General features: G+C 45.7%; 1 protein-coding gene across 12 annotated transcripts in view; it reads right to left on the reverse strand.

Moving 5' to 3' along the window:
- Positions 1-22,135, reverse strand: part of FLT3LG (fms related receptor tyrosine kinase 3 ligand) — a 786,318-nt gene that overhangs the window by 167,954 nt on the left and 596,229 nt on the right. The gene's annotated exons all lie outside the window — the stretch shown is intronic.

Consider the following 22,135-nt stretch of genomic DNA (forward strand, 5'->3'; position numbering starts at 1 on the left):
CTGAGCTCTACTCTCCTTGTCTGGAGGGACAGAAGACGAAGAAGCGACAGCATGAGTTTCTTTGCTGCCGCGATGATCACCGAGTCCAGTGGAGGATCTGATTTTAAAAATAAAGGATCCATTTCCGCCGGCTTGTATTTCTTCTGAATCCTCGCTGGAGCTGCTTTAATCGAGGATGGGGTGAGAAAAACGTCCATTACTGGTTGAAGAAGACCAGGGACCAGTGGGAGCAAAGGTCTAGACACAGACCGTTGATGGAGAGTCTCAAAGATGATAGAGGTAGAAGCTTGAGGCGCTGACATATCTATGTTCGGCTTCTGCGCTCCTCTAGCGAGGACATCGTGAAATGTATTGATGTCATCGATAGGTGACACTCTAGAGGGCGGGCTATCCGTAAGGGTAGATGAATAGTCCCTTTTTGAGGAGTGAGTTGAAGAGGAAGACCAAGACGGTGTTTTTGTTCTTTTCCGATGAGCATAAGCTAGTCTATGCTCCGGAGATTTGTCTTGGCGATCACTGGTCTGAGTAACAGGTGATCTGTCCACCTCCTGCACCAGCCGTTCCAGTGGAGATCTATGCAGTGTACTGGAGTAGACAATAGGCCGTCGAGCTTGGCCAGAAGAATCTCTCTGCCAGTGGCTGATGGGAAGAAGCCATCTTGGCGACAGATGAACGGAAGGCGACCTCTGCCTTCGTGGAGAGGTTGACCTAGGGGATTCTCATGCCTCCGGAGACGGAGAAGAAGAACTTCTCATTGAAATTACTTGAGGAGAGCTCGTAACTGAAGTCGATGACTCCAGGTGGTCTTTGGAGGTTGAACGGCGTCTGTAGGAACGATGCGATGTCGATGGTGAGTGTCTCAACATCGAACGACTATATGTTATAAGCACCGGTGAGCCTTTCGAGAGGGATCTTCTTCTCGACGTCGACCTCTCTTTGTGCTTCGACGTCGAATGTCTTAACGTTGAAGCCATCGATCTCACCAACCTCGCCCTAGACGCGGAGCGTCTAGGAGAACCCAAAGGAGTGTGAACCGACGGATAACTCGTTCTCGACGTCATGCTTTTCCTCGACGTTGACGGAGACCGCTGCCTCGACGCCGAACGTCGTCTTGAATACTTCACTTTGGGTCCCGACGACGAATCCTTCTTTGTCGTCAATGGAGATTTGGCCCTCGATGTTGAACGCCGTCTGGTCGACGACAACGGAGGTGTCCACTTGGACGTCGAATGTCTCGCACCTGGCGACAACGAGGCCTGTCTCGACGTTGACCGCCGCCTGGTTGGCAGCAATGGAGACGCCTGTTTCGACGCCAGTCGCTGTTCTACTGGCGACGATGAGGCATGTCTCGACATTGACTGCTGCCTGGTTGACGGCAATGGAGACGTCCGCTTCGATGCCGATCGCCGCTCTACTGGCCATGGCGGAGCATGTCTCAACGTCGAACGCCGTACTGACGGCGGTAACGGAGATCCAACTCTCGACGTTGTACGAGCCTGCACCAACGGAGAATGACTCCTCGACGCCGATCAACACTGGGTTGATGACGGCGGAGGATGTGACGTACCTGCAGTCTTCTTCGAAGACCAGTGTCTATGAGTCTTCTCATCGACGTTTTCGCTGCCGGTGAAGGTATTTTCAGCGCCGATCCCAACGCTGAAGGAGAGCAGACAGGCACCTTACGTCTGGATGAAGATCTGGCTCTCTCCTTTCTCTTCTTCACCGGAGACCTGCCTCTAGAAGGAGCTTTTCCCATAAAGCCCATAAAGGCGAATCCTCTCTCTGTCTTTCAGAATACGCCTGGACAGAGACTGACAATGCCGGCAAGTCTTAGTATCATGATCCTCAGGAAGGCAAAGGATGCAGACAGAATGGGAGTCTGATCTAGCCTTCTTTTTGTCACAGGAAGGGCAAGAGTCAAAAAGAGATGGCATTTTTGAGAAAAAAATATGCTCAACTCTCTCCAAAAAAGTAGGAACCTACTTTAAAAGCCAAAAGACGTAGAAGTAAGTAGATTTTGACAAAAAAACAGGAGGTATTTTCTGACAGAAATCAGAAAAACAGAGCTGAAGTAACCAGGGTCCTGACTGAAGGAGACGGAAAGAACAACTGACCTAACTGTCACCCCTGAGGCATGATGGGAAGCTAGGAATCATGGCTGCCTTAAAGGCACGGTGCCAGTTCTTTCTATGTGTTTTCATGAGTTAGCTTTTCAGCTTTTCTACACTAAGTTTTCTGCAATGCAGCCTGTGAGCTGGCAATGCTTTCATTCCTCTTTGCAGGATTATGGTTTCTACTGTACATTAAAGCAGTTCAACTGCACATTGTTTTTCCCCCTGCTTTTTGGAATGTGTATATGTGTAAATAGAATTCTTGTAGCATTACCCAGCTCTTAATGTATGGAGGGCTGCATTTGTTGTTATATATATATATCCACTGTGCATGGGAAGCCCAAGGGACTACTTAACCACCCACACGAGAAGTAACAAACTTTTACTCGAGGCATTTGAGAAAGGCTGAGTAGCTGAAACGCGTCATGCAGAGTGACTGGAATGCAAGTTTTAAAAGGCCAAAATAAATGCATTTTAAACACCCAAGATGTGCCCCGGGCTGTTCCTGGTGGAGGGACGTTTGTTGGAAAATAAATGCGTGCAGGCCACATGCACGCCGGGAGCACCCGCCAACTAAGTGTTCGGCAGGCAGTGGTACTTTGTTGGACTGCTATTACATAACCTGCCTGAACCGCCGCTGCCAAATGGAGAAAAATACCTGCCAACAGGAATGTGGGGCTTGACGACATGACAAGGCAAATGGTCACTCAGACCAGCACCTTCAGGTATTGGGGATCCAAATGGCATAGAGCGGCTGGCGAGGGGAACCGTGTAAAGTAGTCCTACCGAATTTACAGCGCACAGTGGTATCTCGGAGTGCCGTCAGTTTTTAACTGCGCCCATCAGAGAATGGAAGGTTACCAGAACAAAGCACCAGCAATGAATGTTTGAATCACTATGAGGAAGAAAGAACTGCAACCATGCAAGTATGGCGGCATCACTAGCAGATGATCTAACAGTGCACTCATAGTCCTTCATCGCTATCCACTGTGCATGGGGAGCCCAAGGGACTACTTAACCACCCACACGAGAAGTAACAAACTTTCACTCGAGGCATTTGAGAAAGGCTGAGTAGCTGAAACGCGTCATGCAGAGTGACTGAAATGCAAGTTTTAAAAAGCCAAAATAAATGCATTTTAAACACCCGAGATGTCTGTTAGAGGGACGTTTTTTGGAGAAAAAATAAAAATAAAATATATATATATATATATATATATATATATATATATATATATATATATATATATAGAGAGAGAGAGAGAGAGAGAGAGAGCTTCATATATGTTTTTCACATATATGTGTATATATTATTTCCGGGGTACCCCGCGCATGGGCGGGAATATTCAGGTGCTTATGACTATTGATGAGGATTTCCTGGAAGCAGTGTAATGTAAGCTAAGGGCGCTTATGCATATTCTTACATTTTTAATAACTGCTGTGTAGCGTATGGTATGTGTGCCTAAGCAAATACTTGTTAAAAAATAAAAAAGGGGGGCGCGTTGTGTGGTTCAGAAGTTTAGCATGTAATAGCATGCCATAGGCTATGTCATTGCATTCTCTTCCTGTAATGCTATGTATTGTTTAAGCATTAACATGTTGGGAGCCGAAAGCCGGTGGTCCTGTCAATAAGCCCTTCACCAATGGGCTGTTAAATATGGAATAAACTTCCTTTCTTATCCACTATGCACACTGTCAATCTAGAACTTCACCCCTGAGTTACTATATGCAAGTAACAAATCTGAAATAAATAGCACAATTATAATCCAGTCTGAAGGCTATGAGAATACATAATGTCTACATGTTTCCAAACCTTGTTGAAATCCCAGTTGATCCAGTAGGATATACCTTGCATGTACTTGAAGGCATTATCTAATTTCTGACCACCTCTTACAATTTAAGTCCTGGGGGTACAGTATACAGGAAGTCCCTGAACATGCAGTGAAGTGGTGTATAAGCAGTAGCCTGCAGAGGTGATCCCACTGCAGATTATCCAGGCTATACAGGCTATATAAATGACCAATGTCTTGAGGTCCAGCTAATGGGACGCCGATGGCTATGGCGTATGTAACGGTGGATTTCAACTTTATAAATTATATACAATTTTACAGTTTTTCGGGATACAGCTAAAACAAAACTGAGAATGAAAAAAAGAAAGACAATTGATGGTTGCATGTTGTCACAATTCTCTTAATCTATTTGTTAAAAAATCTTTGATTAGAGAGAAAGACCTTTTATATGGTAGAAAAACACAGGGACCTGATCCACCCTGATAGCACATTTAAAATAGAATGGGCAGGACATCATGCCTGTTCCAATGATCATCAATGACCAACAAATCAAAGTTCTGTTATTATGCAGATTTTTTTTTAAAAAATAACATGTTACTCACCTTTGATAAAGCTCTTTTTTTCCACGTCAGTTAGCTAAGGCTCTGCCAATACACACAGACTCCTAAATTTCCTTTTACATACATAAAGTAAATTCTTTTCAATGTCATAAGTTGCTTCCTTTATTCTTGTTTTGATGAAGACCCTGCTTTAAGTTGTTTGAGAGTTCGAATCTTCAACCTATTAATTTGTTGGCTGCTAAATAGTGTAGCATCCGATAAGTACTCTAACGCTAACCTTTTGTGTGGAAATTGTCTCACTACTTAGTCAACATTGTTGTTTTATTATCCATTGTACTTAGCACTATCACTCCTATATTCACTTTTGAAAGTCATCATTAACTGAACCATTTTATGGGGCACCTATTGTATATGCATTTGTTCAAATAATAAGATTTGACAGCAATTAAATACACTGTTCAATCTTTTACAAATGAGTAATAGGTATTTGTTTTTTAGCTTTAGAATGTTAGGCCTTAAACGTCTCCCAAGGGATCCATTGTTTTCTGTATTCAATGAACCCAGGTTTCCAGTGATAACGGTGTCCCCGGTATCAGGGTAACACCCCTCATCAGCCAGTTTGGCTTGAGTGTAGTGGCAAAGAGAGCTAGGTCTTCCCTGACACTGGAAACAAGCATCCTGGTACCGGTTTCAGGGGTAACACCCCATATTAGCCAGGCTATCTTGAATCCAGTGGCAAAGTGAGCAAGGCACCCACGTCTGGGCATACCCAGCCAACTTAGGGCGAACAAATCAAACACAAGGTGATCATGGATGGAGCGCTGAAACGTTTGAGACACTCACCCCCAGTCACAGATCTGGCTTGAATCCATCATCATTCTTTATCCTACTTGGTCACCCTAGTTCAGACCCAGCCTTATGAAAATCAGTCTTAAACCTCGTACTCATGGGAACAGTTCTGCCGGAACTGCCAAGCCAGGTCTTCCTATGCCCAGACGTGGTTCCCTTGCTCACTTTGCCACTGGATTGAAGCTAGCCTGGCTGATGAGGGGCTTTACACCAAAACCAGTCCCAGGATGCTTGTTTCGGGTCCAGGAAAAACCTGGCTTGTCAGTTTGAGCTGGACTGTTCCCATTAGGCACAGAATCAAGACTGATCTGCATATGGCTGGGTCTGAACTGGGGTGGCGAAGTGAGCTAAAGAACAATGATGGATTTAACCCAGATCTGTGACTCGGAGTGAGTGTCAGAAAAGTTCAGCTCTACGTCCATCATCTCCTTGTGTGTGCTTTGTTCGGCCTATGTTGGCAGGGTATGCCCAGATGTGGGTCCCTTGCTCACTTTGCCATTGGATTCAAGCTAGCCTAAGTGATGAGGGGTGTTACCCAGAAACTGGTCCCAGAATGCTTGTTTCCGGTCCAGGGAAGATCTGGCTTGGCAGTTCGGGCTGGGCTGTTCCCATGAGGCACAGGGTCAACACTGATTTGCATATGGCTGGGTCTGAACTGTGGTGGTGAACTGAGCTAAAGAAGGATGATGGATTCAACCCAGATCTGTGACTGGGGCTGAGTGTCTGAACGGTTTAAGCGTCCGTCCATCATCTTCTTGTGTTTGCTTTGTTCGCCCCAAGTTGGCAGGGTATGGCCAGACGTGGGTCCCTTTCTCACTTTGCCACGGGATTCAAGCTAGCCTGGCTGATGAGGGGTGTTACCCCGAAACCTGTCCCAGGAAGCTTGTTCCTGGGCCAGGGAAGATCTGGCTTGACAGTTCGGGCTGGACTGTTCCCATGAGGCACAAGATCAAGACTGATTTGCATATGGCTGGGTCTGAACTGGGGTGGTGAAGGGAGCTTAAGGGCGTTGATGGATTCAACCCAGATCTGTGACTGGGGGTGAGTGTCTGAAAAGTTTCAGTGCTCCGTTTATCTCCTTGTGTTTGCGATATTTAAAAATGATCTGTTTAAATCATTTTAAAAGCACTTATTTTACTTGGGCACTTACTTTTAGGCGATATCGACATTTGCTGCTCATTCAGTATGGATCATTCCCTTGCTCCTCAGTCCGCCGCAGCATTGTAATTGATGATTGAGTGGAGAGAGCTTAGAGTCCTTCTTCTCCTCGACTAGCGGCAGGCACCTTAGATGGGCGGAGATCTAGTTGTTCTCCCACCCGCATATTTAAACAGACCCTGGTGCTGACGCAGATGTGGGCAGTGGGCGCGCTGCTGTCGTGCCAAAGGCAAGTCCGTCTGCGCCTGAACGTCCCCAGGACCCCTGCATCTTTTCTTCCAGAGCTAATCATGCCACATAGGATTTATTATATTAGTAATTAGATACAAAAAACTCAGGCCCTCACGTCAGGTTTGCCTTCCTCAACCTCCTCATCACCTAGAGGGACCATTCTATAGCCCGAAATGTAAATCTGAGGGTACCTCCAATCTACTATCTACTCCCATTAGAAACAATGCCAATTTTACACTCCCCCCACTACATAGCCTAAGACCTCAAATAGCTCACTCACAGACACCGTCGACCCTTCTAAGGTACAACCATCAAACTTTTCTATGTTAAACTGCCTTTATTTTAATGCCAAGTCCATCCTGAAACACGCCATAGAAATATGGGATTTATTCACATATCAGCTTCCAGATATAAGTTATATTACGGAAACCTGGCTTCATACCTCGCTTCTCCCTTGTGTTCCCATGGCAGTTACTGACAAATACAAACTGGTCATACTGGATAGGGAAGTAAGACCAGAGGTGAGGGAGTGTAGTAGCCATTCTTTTTCAAGATACTCTCAAACTACAGCTACTTGACACAGTACTCACGGACTGGGCAGAAAAAGCAATATTCAAAGTTGAACTCCCCCAGGGAGACATCTAAAAGGAGCCATAGTGTAACCTCCTCCGGGTCCTAAGAAAGATTGCAGCCTCACGGTAATAGAACTATTAGCTCCTTATGTGATATCCATGCCTAACTTCCTTCTAATTAGAGATTTTAACCACCACGCTGAGTTAGCATCCGATCCAGACGTCTCCAACCTACGGTCTAATCTTAAAATGCTAAATCTCCACTTGATAAAAACAGGCTGCAGGCACTCAGCTGGACACACTTTAGACCTCCTATTTTCTAACTCCCAGCGCATACACATCGACGCACTTGAACCTTTCACTTGGACAGATCCCTTTGAAATAAAATTTAATATTTCCTTTAAATCTGCCTCAACAAAATCTAAAAATAGATAAAAGGTGAGAATAAGAAGTTGAAAGCAGCTGACTGTAGCAAGCTTTCAGACCTCTTTTAAGACTCCTGATTTGGACAGTACACCGGTAATTAATGCAGCCTGGGATAAGTTTTCAGAGTCTTTTTCTGGGGCACTTGGTATAGTCGCCCCCTATAGAACCAGCACTGCTAAATTGTCCCGACCCAATGCCCGCTGGTACCTAGCAGAATCAAAAACCGACAAATCAAATTGTAAGAAACTGGAATGTACATGGAGGTCTTCGAAAAACGCCCTTCACAGATACCAATACAAAAAGCGCAAGGTGCATATCATGTAAAAATTAAAACAGCCCGATAACTTTACACTATAGGCAGAATTGAACAGGCAGGAAACTCCGCCAAATAACTATTTAAAGTCTTAGAGGATCACTCAAATCTCCTTGCCTGCAGCTCAGCCACAATAGCGTCCCAAACTCTCTTTGACTCCCTGACTATCCATTTCGAAACAAAAATAGATAACATTTATCACAACTTTCATAATAACACTTACGGCGCCAATATATACAGAACTTGGCAATTCTTCAAGTAACAATTCTCAGGCTACCCTGGAGAGATTTGAACCAATCACAAACATTCAATCACTAGATCTCTTAGCTAAAACTAAATCTTGATCTGCTGGACCCTTCTCAATCGGGCTTTCGTCCCGTTCACAGTACAGAAACCACCCTTGTAGCAGTAGTTGACTCTCTCAGCCTTTTCCTGGATGCAGGTACCCCAGCTATTCTAGTTCTTCTCGATCTGTCAGCGGCATTCGATACTGTGTCTCATCCCACCCTGATATAACAACATCATGAGATGGGAATTCATGGCACTGCACTGAATTGGCTTTCTGACTTTCTCAAGGACAGGGCCCAAAAAATTACTCTTGGTCCTTTCCAATCTAAGACAGAGCAGGGGAGCGACTCAAGGTTAGGCCCTAAGCCCCTCACTTTTTAATATCTACATCTTTCCCCTGGCTCAGTTGGTTAAGTTCTGTGGCTTTGAAATACTTTCATACGCTGACGACACACAACTGGTCATCTCCTTTGGGCCAGATATAGAGAATGTCAAACTACGTTTTACTACATGCATGAGAAAAATTACATATGTGGATGTCCGCAAATTGCCTTCAGTTAATTGGGGCCAAGATTGAGATTGTATTGTTTGTAAAAGTACAGTCCCTTTGGACAACTGATTGGTGGCCCCCCCGAGCTCGGCCCAGCTCCCTCTCCTAAAAGTACAGTAACAAATGTAGATATTCTGTTAGACAACAAACTATCAATGAAAGATCAGGTGATAGCTACCTGTGGTACATGCTTCTGGGTAATGCGCCTCCTTAAGAGGGTATTCCTGTGGCTCCCGCTGACCTCCCGGAAGACCCTAGTCCAGGCACTGATAATCAGTCACCTGGACTATGGAAATACGCAACTCGTAGCATCTAACAAATCCCTCCCATCGAAACTGCAGATGGTACAAATTACTGCTGCCCGACTAGTTAATAAACAGCCACCGGACAAACCTTCAGTCACCCTGCTCAGAGCCCTTTAATGGCTATCTGTAAAGAAAATAGCAATTTTTAAACTGGTCTGTCTGACCTGTAAAGCTTGCTCAGGCAAAGGATCTAAATATCTGCAGGATAAACTGGTCCCTTATCTTCTCTCAAAAAATCTCAGATCAAGAAGCCTGCTTCTCCTCCATCCAAGTTGTATTCAAACATTAAAATACGGCTGTCGGTTGGTCCTTTTTGTATCTTGCTCCCCATCACTGGAACAAGCTTCCCCTTCATATCAGGACATGCACCGAGTTTTCAGGCTTTAAAAGACATCCCAAGACTTAGGTCTTTTAATGGTTGCTTCCTAACTGGTCTGCTATCCAAGCGCAGAGATGCCCCCTCAGGGGCGAGTCACAGCGCTATTTCAAGCTTTTGTAACATAACATAACATTGTCTCACTGCTGGAAGATCAGAAACCCAAACGGGACAGCGGTGAGTACAAACCAGAAATAGACAAGGCTGGATTGCACAAACAGAGCGCCTTCAAATGAAAACTGAAGTGTTATACAGTACCTTTGTAATGCCAGATTTGCCCCAATCACAACACTAAAAACCAGTAATTGCCAATATAATCCCCTCTGCATAAGAGACAGATCTCATAAAAGACTGGGGAGATGCCCAGAAAGCAGGCAGGATGGCAGAGTGTGACTATTTTGGACAGGAATGCCGCTTTTGTCTTGAGGATTGATTTGTCTGCGAAGAAAGATGTATTTGTGGGAACCACAAACAATAGCTGGAGTTTACTCACTCGTCTGGCCGAAGTTACGACGATGAGGAATGATATCTTGATTATAAGAAAATGAAGAGAACAACTGGGTATGGGCTCGAAGAGAGTGCACATCAAGTAGAGGAGTACCAAATTAAGGTCCACTGCAGCATGACAAATGGAGTCAGCTGGAACATATGGACCAGCCCCTTCAAAACACACATCTCAAGAGGTGACTTGAAGAGAGATGGTTGGGTAGGCAGACTTACGAAGGCAAAAAAGGCAGAGAGGAAAGTTTTACCTGTTGCCACAGCAAGGCCTTTCTAGGCCAATAACAAACACAACAGAAGAACATCCGATTCATAGACAGAAGTTCCGATCTCCCTAAATGTCTTGAGGGCAGAGTAACCGGAAAGACCGGAAAAGTTTTGAGCCATCCAATGGCATGTCCACGAGGGACTGCTGGACATCTGAAGAGAAGCCCCAGGAGCGGATCCAGGATTGGTGCTGACTACCCTACCTGGGCAGTCGGTTGTGTCCACTACAGAACGGATTGTATATTTCACATAATCTTGGCTGTCGAAGATGAGACGTTGAAGAGTATGTCTGACATCCTTGGGAACAGCTGGCAACATATCTACCACTCTGTCCCACAAGGTGTGTGAATACCACCCAGTATGCATGAGGTGTTGACGGATCGCATGGCAAGACTAGCACTGGAAAAAACATGTTTTGTTGATTTTGTAACATTTTTCATCTTCTTTGATTTCCTGTTGGGATTAGTGATAGAAAAGAGTTGGTAGTTCAGGTGGCTGGAAGATGCCTGTACCACCAAGCTTTCTAGGGTAGGATGCTGAAGCTAGAAGTCGGGATCCCCGAGAGAGGGCAAGTGCCATTTTGCCACTTGTCTGTTGACTGGTGGGAACATCCTGGTTTAGCCCAGATGCCCACTAGTATATACGTTAAGGCCTTGTTTAAGGATAAGAGAGGCTCCAGGGTGGTCGCTGCATGACTAAGAACCTCTGTCAAAAAGTTGGTGTTGACCTCTAGCATAGATAATGTTAGATAAAGCACTTCTGCTGCTCTCCTGAAAAAAGATGCAAAGGAGACACATTCTTTTGTGGCAATAGGGTTAGGAGATGAGAAGCCAGTGTCAGGGGAGATATGAAGACCACTGGCACCCTGTAGATCATCAAAAATGTCCCCCTCTTCATAAAAAGCATTGCTGTCATCATCTTAATCTGGATCCTAGTCATGGAATTCTGGGTTTGGGGCGATGTAAGGGTTGAGCTTCAGAATCCAACAGAACTACCCAATCTAAATTCGGACCTGAAGACATCAGAACTGGCCTTGGGCGCGCACCTGTGGCATCAAACATTGGGCTGAGACGGGAGCCAGCAGTGCTGTGCTTTGAGATGGGGCTGTCCTCTGGTGGAGGTCATGTGGCGCAGTCAGCATTGGGGACAGATCCACCTCAAATCCGTGGGACCATAAGGCACTACAGTGGGATTTGGTAGGATGCCACAATTGGGGGCTGTGGCCTCTTTCAGGTGCCTTATTTCGTCTGCCATGGCTGTCCATTGAGGGGAAAGGAGATTGAGCAATGGGGTTGGGGAGAATGATCCACCGAGTGCTTCTGAGGCTTAGAGGTACCCGGGGCATTCTGCGACTCAGAATTGGGTGAGTGGCTTGACATTGAGGAACCATGCTTAGACTTCTTGTGTTTTCTGTAAAAACGTTTCAACTCACTTGAATTCCTGGACCTCGAGGAGGAGCGACGTCAAGATCAGTCCTCTGAGCTAGAGCAAGTCCGCGCCTTTGACCGAACAGCTTTCTCAACTTTTCTTTGAGCTATGCAACTGCAAGCTTGGTCTTAAGGTTTCGGATTACCCTCCAGTTCATGTTCGAACAACACAAACACAACCTCCTGTCATGATTGAGGCCGAGACACATAGACAGATGTTATGGGGTTTCTGCCCCCAATATTCCCCGTTGACAGTCACAATATTGCGTGAAGTCTGTCATTTTAGGGCCAAAAAAACGCACGCTGTAAGTTAGAGTGAAAAAAAATATTTTCCTGATTGACAGGTCTGTCAAAAAGACAGCACTAATAGCACCGACAGAAAAAAGCAACTCACATCAGTGTGTGGTGGTAGTGCATATATAGGGGCCCGACGTCACATCCGAGGCATGTCGCAGCTAACACGGAGACACCTACTGACACGCAAGGGGATTGCTGTAAAGTTTTTAGATCCAGTCTGGCACCTCGGGAAATTCATTAGGTGAGGATTCTGCGGTTAGAAGTCTTTAGCAGAATCAAGGCCTTTCATATGATCCTCCCTGACAAGGCCAGGCCAGGACTAGTGGGTCTAATACCAAATCCTGCTATGTCTGACCAAGTGTCAAGAGGGAGCCAAATTATTCTCACGCTGCCTTGATTACTGGCTGGAGAAGAGGATGTCCTTCTACCTTGCCCAAGTGTGGGAGAGCACTTTTCAATTGTATGGGGCAGCTTCCTGCTGCCTACCTTGTGCTCTCTCACTCCCACAACACTGCTGAAGTGCAGGGGGACAAAGTTAAATCCCGCTCACTTTGCCCAAGGGCGGGAACCAACTTCACCTTGCCCTTGGCGAGGAGAGGGGGATAAAAACAAAGCAAAGAGCAGGTGAAGGCTTAGCACCTGCTCCAGCACCCTTTTAAAAACAAAGCATAAGGGCAGGCGACAAATGACCCGATCCTTCACGGTTTGCTGCATTTTGGATACCACAGATGAGTGAGACACCTGTCACCCACTTTTGCACACTCAACTCAATTTGCAACATTTTGCAGGTTCCAGCTGACCTGCTTTTCTCTGGTATGTAGCACTGGGCAAGCCACACAGGTGCATGACACTAAATAGTTACCCTTTCCACCTTTTTTAAAATGAGCACATGGGAAAATGAGGGTGCTTGATTGACACCCACATTTTCTTTCTTTAAAAAAAATTATTTTTATTAAGTAGTTCAGGTAGAATGGTCAATGCATTCAGTAAACCATTAATTATCACAATAAGTGTTCCATTTCGTCCAGAGCGCTATCCACTTTCGGGGACAGCCACGTGCTACATATACAGATTTCTCCCGTATCATACAGCAGTCCATATAGGTCTTCCAGGCGGCAAGTGTCGGTGGTATTGTTGCTCCCCACAGGTGGGCAATATTCCGCTTAGCTACCATCTGGCCAAGCGTTGTCCAGAGTTTGCCTTTGGTGTTCAGGTCCGTGGGCTCCCAAACATTCAGGAGACACATTTTGGCTTCGAGCTGCATTTCTACCCCCCATACATCACTCATACATTCATGTATTTTCTTCCAATAGTTGTGGATTAGCGGACACTCCCAGATAATATGTAGAAAGGACCCCTCTAGGCCACAATGTCTTTTACACAGCCCCTCCTCGCTCCTGCCCATCAGTACCAGTCTAGGACCGGAAAGATATACACGATGTAGGATCTTTAATTGGATCAGCCTCAGTTTTGCTGAGATGGCGACCTACTTCGGCGAGGAGAGTGCTTCCTGCCACTCCTTGTCGTCCAATTCCAGGCCGTCCCGCCCCCACTTCTCCCTCAATGATGTTAGAGGATCTGGAGTGTTGCGTATTAACTTTTTGTATGTGAGGGAGATAGCTTTTTCTGGCAGGTGCCGGTCGAGCAGTCTGTCCTCTAGCGGGGAGGACTCCGGTAGGTGGGACCACGCTGGGATATTAGCTCGAAGGAAGTGCCTAACCTGCATGTATCTAAAATATTCTGATCCGGCTAGCTTGTGTGTCTATTGTAGTGAAGCAAATGAGATAATTCCGCACATTTTCTTTTTTTTAGCTCTTCACTTTCCACCACAGCCCACGCTCTTGGAGCTGGCTATATTACAACTGAGCAACATTATTTATTAACTGTCTACAAAGGTTTACAAACCTTTGCAGATGTAGATAGAGGATCTGTAGAGGGCCAGGGGCAAAAAGAGGGGGAGGCAGGGGTGCACACAGATGAGAGGCAGCAGCACAGAGCTGCACGCAGTGCCTGGCGGTTGAACGCGGCGGGGTGGAGTGGCAGGTCAAGACAGGAGATACATGGAGGACTGGGGCACAACGAGGCTAGGCAAGGGATACAGAGTGAAGCTGCTGGAGAGTCACACAAGGGAGTGTAGGGAAGTGCAGCACACAGGGAAAATGGAGTTAAAGGTACACAGAGGTGAAGTGGGGGCCCACAGAGGGGGGCACAAGGCACTTAGAAGAGCTGCAGGGGGCACAAAAACCGACTGAAGGACAGAATACGGGCTACAGAGTGCAAGACAAGCCACCATATTGAGGGACAAACAGAAGGGTAGAGTCAAACACGGGAGCACTAGGAGCAGAGGCAAGGCTGCAGAGCCGAAGGGGTGTGCAGGTGTGGACACAGAGAGGGAATGAAGATGAAGACACAGAGGCACTCCCGGTGGAATGAGGGACATGCATTGGGGCTGCAGGAAGGGTGGGGCATATGAGACTATAGGAGGGCGGGGCTTGCCCAACATCATCCATCCAACCAACATCATATGCCAAAACACCCAACATCACAGGTCTACACAACTAGCATCATATATCCACTCAGCCACCTCTAATCCACACAACCACCCCTATAGGCAAATACACGCAACCAGCACATAGCAAAACAATCAACACACCAACTATTAAATGCTCACACATGCCAGATGGGGAGAGGAGTAGGCCTAATGGCTAGGGCGGTCGACCTCGAATCGGGGGAACTGGGTTCGAGTCTCGGCAATGATGCTGAACATCCTGTGATTCTGGGCAAATCACTTAATCTCCCTGTGCCTAACAAAAATGAATGTGTCCTCATGTGTCCTGGGTGACTGTGCCTCTACCTGATTACAACGCTAGCGCTAATCGCTATTCGCTTTTAAGACTCCCGTTTTGTATTTGCTTTGGTCTTTATTTTTGTTCTCCCTGATTTTACCATATCATCCTCCTCATACTTGCACTCTAAAAGTTACCTTCACCGCTGTTTTGCGGGTCCTCGTCATTGGGGAAGTGTGGATGACCGGCAGACGCCATTTTGGTTTGGGAACTGCTAGGGCATTCTTGGGTGACATATTGTAGGAGTAGGCGGGCTATCCAGGCAAGGCCGGCGCATTTAAACCAGCCATTCACACGCGCAGTGGTGGGCGCCCTCCCTGCGCCGGAGTCGCGCCAGAGTCCTGCCCGTCTGCGCTCGTCCGCGCCTCGGCAGGACTCGGCAGGCTATGCAGGGGGATGACCATGTTTACGGCTGCTAATCTGCGCAGCCTTAGAAACAGGGTGAGTGATTGTATTCATGGTCCTGTGGACCCCCTTTCGGGCCCTTACCAATGCCCTGGGTGTAGTTTCGTACTCCCTTCGCCCATGCCCGTTAGGGTGTTTGAGCCCCTTGTCACTGTTAGTAACTCTGCCACCCGCCCTCTCGTCCCCCCTCGCTCGTCCACCTTCAAAATACTCCACCTTAACGTAAGATCCCTAGTCTGTCATCATCTAGATATTTTTTCTGTGCTCACGGATGAAAAGCCGGATATCATGTTTCTAACAGAGACCTGGCTGCACGATAATGCCACGGCGGCTATTAACCTTGCCTTGCCTGCAGACTACGTCATGCACACCTTACACCGTAACTCGAGAGGTGGTGGGATCGCAGCGGTCGTAATAACATGCTATCCTTGCTTATGGAACGCTGTGAGCATTGTGGGCTGTGAAAGTGCCCACTTCGCTATCTCGCTGACTCCCCAGTTTACTTTTTCGGGCTTGGTTATTTATAGACCCCCTGGTCCCGACGACGCCTTTCGGTCAGCCCTTCCTGAAGTAGTCTCTGCCTTAGCCCTTAGATCAGCTAATTTCAGTGTTATTGGAGATCTTAATATTCACATGGATGCTCCTCTATCCTCGGTGGTGAGTAGTTTTCTCACAGACCTGGAAGCACTTAGGCTACATCAGCTAATCCATGGGCCCACGCATGTTGGGGGTCACACCTTGGACCCCTTCCTGACGAATTTGGATTGTGTCGAAGCACTGCCACCGAAACCAATTGTCTGGACAGACCATTTTCTTATTGACATTCGGATTACTTTGGCAGCTTCTTCTCCTAGAAACACTACATCTGTCATTTTCAGACGCCCTTGGCGGAAGTTGAACCTGGAGGCTTTTCAGCTGCTGCTGTCGCAACATATACCTGACCCTCCCACTGATGTCACCTCTGGATATGACCATTTTTGCAGCTGGCTTATCCAGGCCCTTGACACCTTAATTCCAGCGGGCTGGAGTAAGACCAGACCTGGCCATTCTAGCCCTTGGTATGACGAATCTCTCAGGCTCCTTAAGGTTGCCTGTAAAAGGGCTGAAAGAGCTTGGCGTAAGGCATATGACGTCACTCTTAAGCAGGCTTATCGAGCCAGTATTAAGGTATACCATCGAGCCATCTGCAAAGCACGTGCCTCCTTCTATTCCTTAGAATTCAGGAATAGTGCTAATCCAACTAAGTTAATCTTTAAAGTTCTTAAAGAGCTAACTAGCAGAAAAGCCGTTACATTGGGTAACGGTTCTCAGGCTCATTGTGATGAACTAGCGTCATTTTTTGTTGAAAAAGTGGAGGCGATTTATAGATCTTTCCCCTCCCCTGTTTCTTCTTCTCACCTTGCTACGTTGAGGAATGACTTTTCTAGCCCATTACTAGTGCTTCCTGCGCCTTCTCAGGAAGAATTTGACTCCCTGGTGATGAGGGTCAAGTCGGGCTCTCCAATGGACCCTCTGAGACCCGCACAATTCAGGGACCTGCCAGAGCTGTGTCTTCCGTCTCTTCTCAGTCTCATTAAGCTATCTCTCAGTACTGGGTCGGTACCTGTAAAATGGAAGCAAGCTATGGTTATGCCGGTACTGAAAAAGGCTACATTAGATCCTGCGAAGCCAGAGCACTACCGGCCCATCTCTTTGCTCCCATGGGTCTCCAAGATTGCTGAGGCTCACGTCAATAACATCCTATCTGGCCATCTTTTAAATACAGGTACCCTTCATCCTTCCCAGAATGGCTTTAGAGCAGGCCATAGTACTGAGACTGCCCTGGTGGCTATGGTGGAACATCTTCGTACTATGTTAGACTCTGGTCAGACGGCGGCACTGATTCTGCTAGATCTCAGTGCCGCCTTTGACACAGTCTCCCACCCGATCCTGCTCCAGAGGCTGAGAGAAGCGGGAATAAACGGCACTGCCTTGGGTTGGTTTCGTTCTTTTTTGGCCGGGCGTACGTTCAAGGTTTGTATTCCCCCTTACGAGTCTTCCCCTCGCCCGATTTCCCAAGGAGTTCCGCAGGGTTCGGCACTCAGTCCGACCCTGTTCAATTTGTATGTGAGACCGTTGACGGAAGTTGCCAATAAATGGGGTCTCACTATGGTATCTTACGCCGATGACACCCAACTAGCTGTGGCTCTCAATGGCTCTACCACGCTGAATTCCTCTAATTTTCAACAAGCTCTTAGAGAGGTGGCAAGTTGGATGACCGACAATCGTCTCCAACTTAACGCCACAAAAACAGAAGTCTTAGTGCTTGGCAAGGAAATCCATCTTTGGGGAGACGACTGGTGGCCTTCAGAGCTCGGTCCAACTCCCACACCAGTCACCCAGGTGAAGAATCTTGGAATTCTGCTTGATGCTAATCTTTCATTCACCCCCCACACAAAGAAAGTTGCGGGCACCTGATATGGCGTTCTTCAGAGCCTCAGGCCTATCCTTAAATTTTTTGACGCCTCTACCAGGCAACTTATAGTGCAGGCCACGATCCTTTCCAGACTGGATTATGCCAGTGCACTCTTATTGGGCACCAATCAAGCAGAACTCACACGCCTTCAGCGCGTACAAAACGCGGCTGCTCGTATGCTGATAGGTTTGCCTAAATTTTGCTCAGTTAGGAGCGCCATTTTAGATCTTCACTGGCTGCCCGTTAGGCAGAGGATAAAATTTAAAGTACTGTGCCTGGTTTTTAAGATTCTGAAACTGGCCTCCCCTCCTATTCTGTCTCAGACCATCTCCTACTACACACCGGCTAGAACACTTCGTTCAACCGGTCAATTTTTGGCCACAGTCCCTCGCTTTAAAAAAGCCAGAATGGGCGGACGCTCATTTGGTGTCTTGGCGGCCAGCCTTTGGAACACACTGCCGTTCAGTGTTAGATCCATTCCGACTTGCTTCCCTTTCGGAAAGCGGTGAAAACATTCTTGTTTCCTTTGGTCTAGCGATCTTGGTTAGCTTGTTACATGTGTTGGTTGTGTTGCTTGTCCTTTGTAGCGCCAGGACGCCGCTTGGCTGTGGCATCTGTGCGCCTTATAAATGAGGAATAACATAACATAACATAATACAACTGGTGCTATGTAAAGCGCTCTGATACCCGATTCGGGTCAAGTTCGCGCTATATAAAACTCTGTTAAAAAAAGATACCCCAACAAACCCACTGTCAGATATCAACATATTGTCTATAAGCTAGGTCATGACTTCCACATGATTATTCCCTACCCGGATTGTGCACAATGCAACAGATACACTAGCAGACAGTGCTTGCACTATTACTAATCCACCCAAACCTAATCGCCTTTTCATCTCTTTACCCGACTACTATTCCCTCTTTTCTTTCCCTGACTCGTTGGCATATACCATATGTTGTTAACTCAACGTCCTCTGAAAACTTGACTGGACCTACTTCTTACCATTGAATCTGTATGCATGATATGCAATAACACATTGTATGGTATTCTACTTCATTGAAATTTTGATGGTTTTGGCCAATTTTCTGTCTAATGACCCTGTTGCTTTATGTTTTACCCTAATGACATTTGCAATTGCTATGCTTGTTTTGTTACCGTTATTTAACTCGTACAATTTGTGGGGTATTTAATAATGACTACTTTTTTCACTGCAAATTCCAATTTTTTCTTGGGGGTGATTCAACCACCTGTAACGGAATATGTTCTGGGTTTTTATTGTTCTGTATATTGAAATTATACATTTGTGACCACTGAAAAGTTTATTGGTGTTTGGTTTGACTCATGTACTACTTCCAGCCTTGAAAAAGCCCCAGGCCTGAGAGCCGCAGGGGGCAAAGCATGTACTGGCTGCACTTTTTGCTTCACACTTTGGCTCACCAAAACTATTAGGGTCTTAAAATAAACACTGATAAATTGGGCTTAATTTTGAAAGAATTTATCACCTTTTTTCATTGGTTATCTATTAGGATAGAGGATTGACCACTGTATCTTGTTACTAGCACTGACATCAAACTAGTTTAGGTCTCTTTTTTAATGGGGTCCCCCTTTCTGGACATGTGGCATAGTGAACTATCCCACTGAAATACAGACATTTCTGGGACCTTCAATCCCTTCTTTATATTGTACCAAAGCAAATATGTCTAGCCTTGGCAAGCACGCAATTCTTTTTATTTCCTTTTTCTAAAAAATTGCATTAAACATAAAAAGTGTAACAGTAATAACACGAAACGTGCTGCCTTCTAAAGGAGGAATGCACACGCTGGGGAAAATATTTGAAATTAACCTTAGCAACCAAAAAAAATATGTATGTAATAAACGCAAAAATAAATCAGAGAGTGGCCTACCAGCTCGGGCACTGAAGTGTGGTACTTTTTAGGTGGATATGCCAAGGTGCAAGAGTGAAAGGCAGTCACTCACAGTAAAAACAGCTGTCCGACTGCTCTATGCTGTACAGTGGTTGGCAGAAGAAAATGAGAATTATACTTGACACACGCACTTGATTTAATTTTCACTAACCTGCCTGATATTCAGATTGATTCTCCAAGGCCTTTAACATGGTCCGACCGCTACCTTATAACATGGGAAGTCTTATCACACCTCTCCCCCCCTCCCCCTTGTAAGCTTTCGCCCTCCGTTCCTAGTATGCATAGCACTTGCCCCTGGCATAAAAAAAACAACTCCAACCAGGTCTCTAGTCCCACCAGTTTTACACCACAATTACACGATGACCTGGAGCAGGATACTTCTGGTTTCCATAATTGGCTGAGTTCAGGTGTAGATTCTATCGCGTCACTTAAAAAATTGTAAGAGACCGGAACGGTCGGTCTAAAGGAAGGATTATGCGGCCAAAGAGAAAGCGAGCTATAAACAGACTCTTAATAATTACCATGTGGCTATTTGTAAGGGACAAGCTGAGTACTTTACTAATCAGGGCCTTCTCGAATAAACCCAGAGAGATTTTTAAAACTGTGAATTAATTTCTATCTCCTAGACCCTGCTCTTGTGCAATCTCTCACTCTGCGGCTTTCTGCAAAAATATTTTATTTTATTTTCAAGAAACAATGTAAAACATTTATGCCGAATTTCGAGTGACAGACTTAGATATAGCAGGCCTACCCGTCAGCAGACCCTATTCACACTCTCCTAACTTTTTTACAGGCATCCATCCTCTTTGGAGGACTTGGAACTATACATTTTGAAGTACCGATGGGTTCTACTTCTGGGCTTATTACTAATTCTTATATTAATGTCCTGCTGAATAATTCACTTCATCAGGCACAAGTCCCTAAGTCTCGAAAACATGCCTATGTACTTCCTCTTTTAAAAAAGCCATCTGCAGATCCTGAAGTTCTCGCCAATTATAGACCTATTTACCTGCTCTCGGCCCTTTTTAAATTATTTGAAAGTTAAGTAAACCTTGAACTAACTAAGTTCCTTGAAGATCACAATCTCTTACATGACTTACATTCTGGTTTCAGACCGTATCACAGTACTGAAGCAGAGCTTTTGGAGGTCTCTAAATTTGGAAAATTGAGTTTGGATCAAGGTCAGACAGCTATAGTGGTCCTGTTGGACCTGTCTGCTGCTTTTAAAATGATAATTTACCATAATACTGCTTCAGCGACTCACTGATTGTGGTATTTGAGGCATGGCACAACGTGGATCCGGTCCTACCTTTCTGATCGCTCTCAATCTATTATTTTCCTACTTTTCTATCTTCCCCAAGCCCCTTCCTTTTGGCGTGTCTCAGGGCCTCTGCCCCATATTACTGATGTGGGCGCGGAGGCAAAGAAACTCTCAGGGGGCGCACTTACAGTGTTCCAACTAGAATGAGTGTGTCCCCTGAGAGAAGCCCTCTGGAGGGTGAAAGGGGTCCCATGGACCCCCTAGAAATCCCCATGCAGGCAGGTGCAGTCACTCTAATCACTTTCAAAATTGCAGGCATTCACCCCCAGTCAAAAGATCTGGGTTATATGCATGGAGAACAAGATCAAGACTGATTTACACATGGCTGGGTTTAAACTGGAATGGTCTGGTGAGCAAAAGAATGAAAGATTTAACCCAGATCTCCTGACTGGGGGTGAATGTATGATTTATTCAGAATTCCGTCCATCATTTGTTTGCATAGCACTTTTCACCTTAAGTGGGATGGGTATGCCCAGACGTGGGTATCAAAAAACACAAAACTTCCCTCACACTTATACATCTAATATTGGCAATAAGTCCATTAAATTAGGAACACCCACAGACCAAAAGTATTTTTATAAAAGAATTTTTAGTTAATTTATTTATCAAAATATATTTTTCTTAATGAAGGCCGTACTTTCAACTTTGGACCCCCGTTCTGCAGAACTGAGGATGGCGGCACTCTGACCGTGTCCGTATTGGCAGTATTGCTCCGCGGTTCTTAGTTTACCTAAATGATTACCGGACGCGACAGGAGTTCCATCAGAAACAATTACGTTTTTTAGAACTGTCTCTTAACCGTGTTGGTGTCTTAAACACAGGAATTGTCTTGATTAACCGTCTGATTCTAACTGCTCTACTATACTTGTGGTCTCCTCCCAAAAAGATTCTCATATCTATTTAATTTTATACTGCGGCCACATCACTTTAGAAGATACTCGTCATCCTGTATTTTCCTTTCTTAGTTCATGAATGCTTATTGGAGGACGCCATATCCGTACGTGCTTACTTAATTATCATTGCATTGGTTTCCATTTCAAACCAAAGTTTTATTGTGAGTGAAGCCCGGCATCAATTTGAAATTATGGTCACAGCCAAGATGATGATTATATTTAAAACAAACAGTTAAATTGTGCCCTGAAGAAGGAGCTTGTTCATATGCAT

This window comes from Triturus cristatus, chromosome 7, assembly GCF_964204655.1.
Source record: "Triturus cristatus chromosome 7, aTriCri1.1, whole genome shotgun sequence".
Lineage (NCBI taxonomy): Eukaryota > Metazoa > Chordata > Amphibia > Caudata > Salamandridae > Triturus > Triturus cristatus.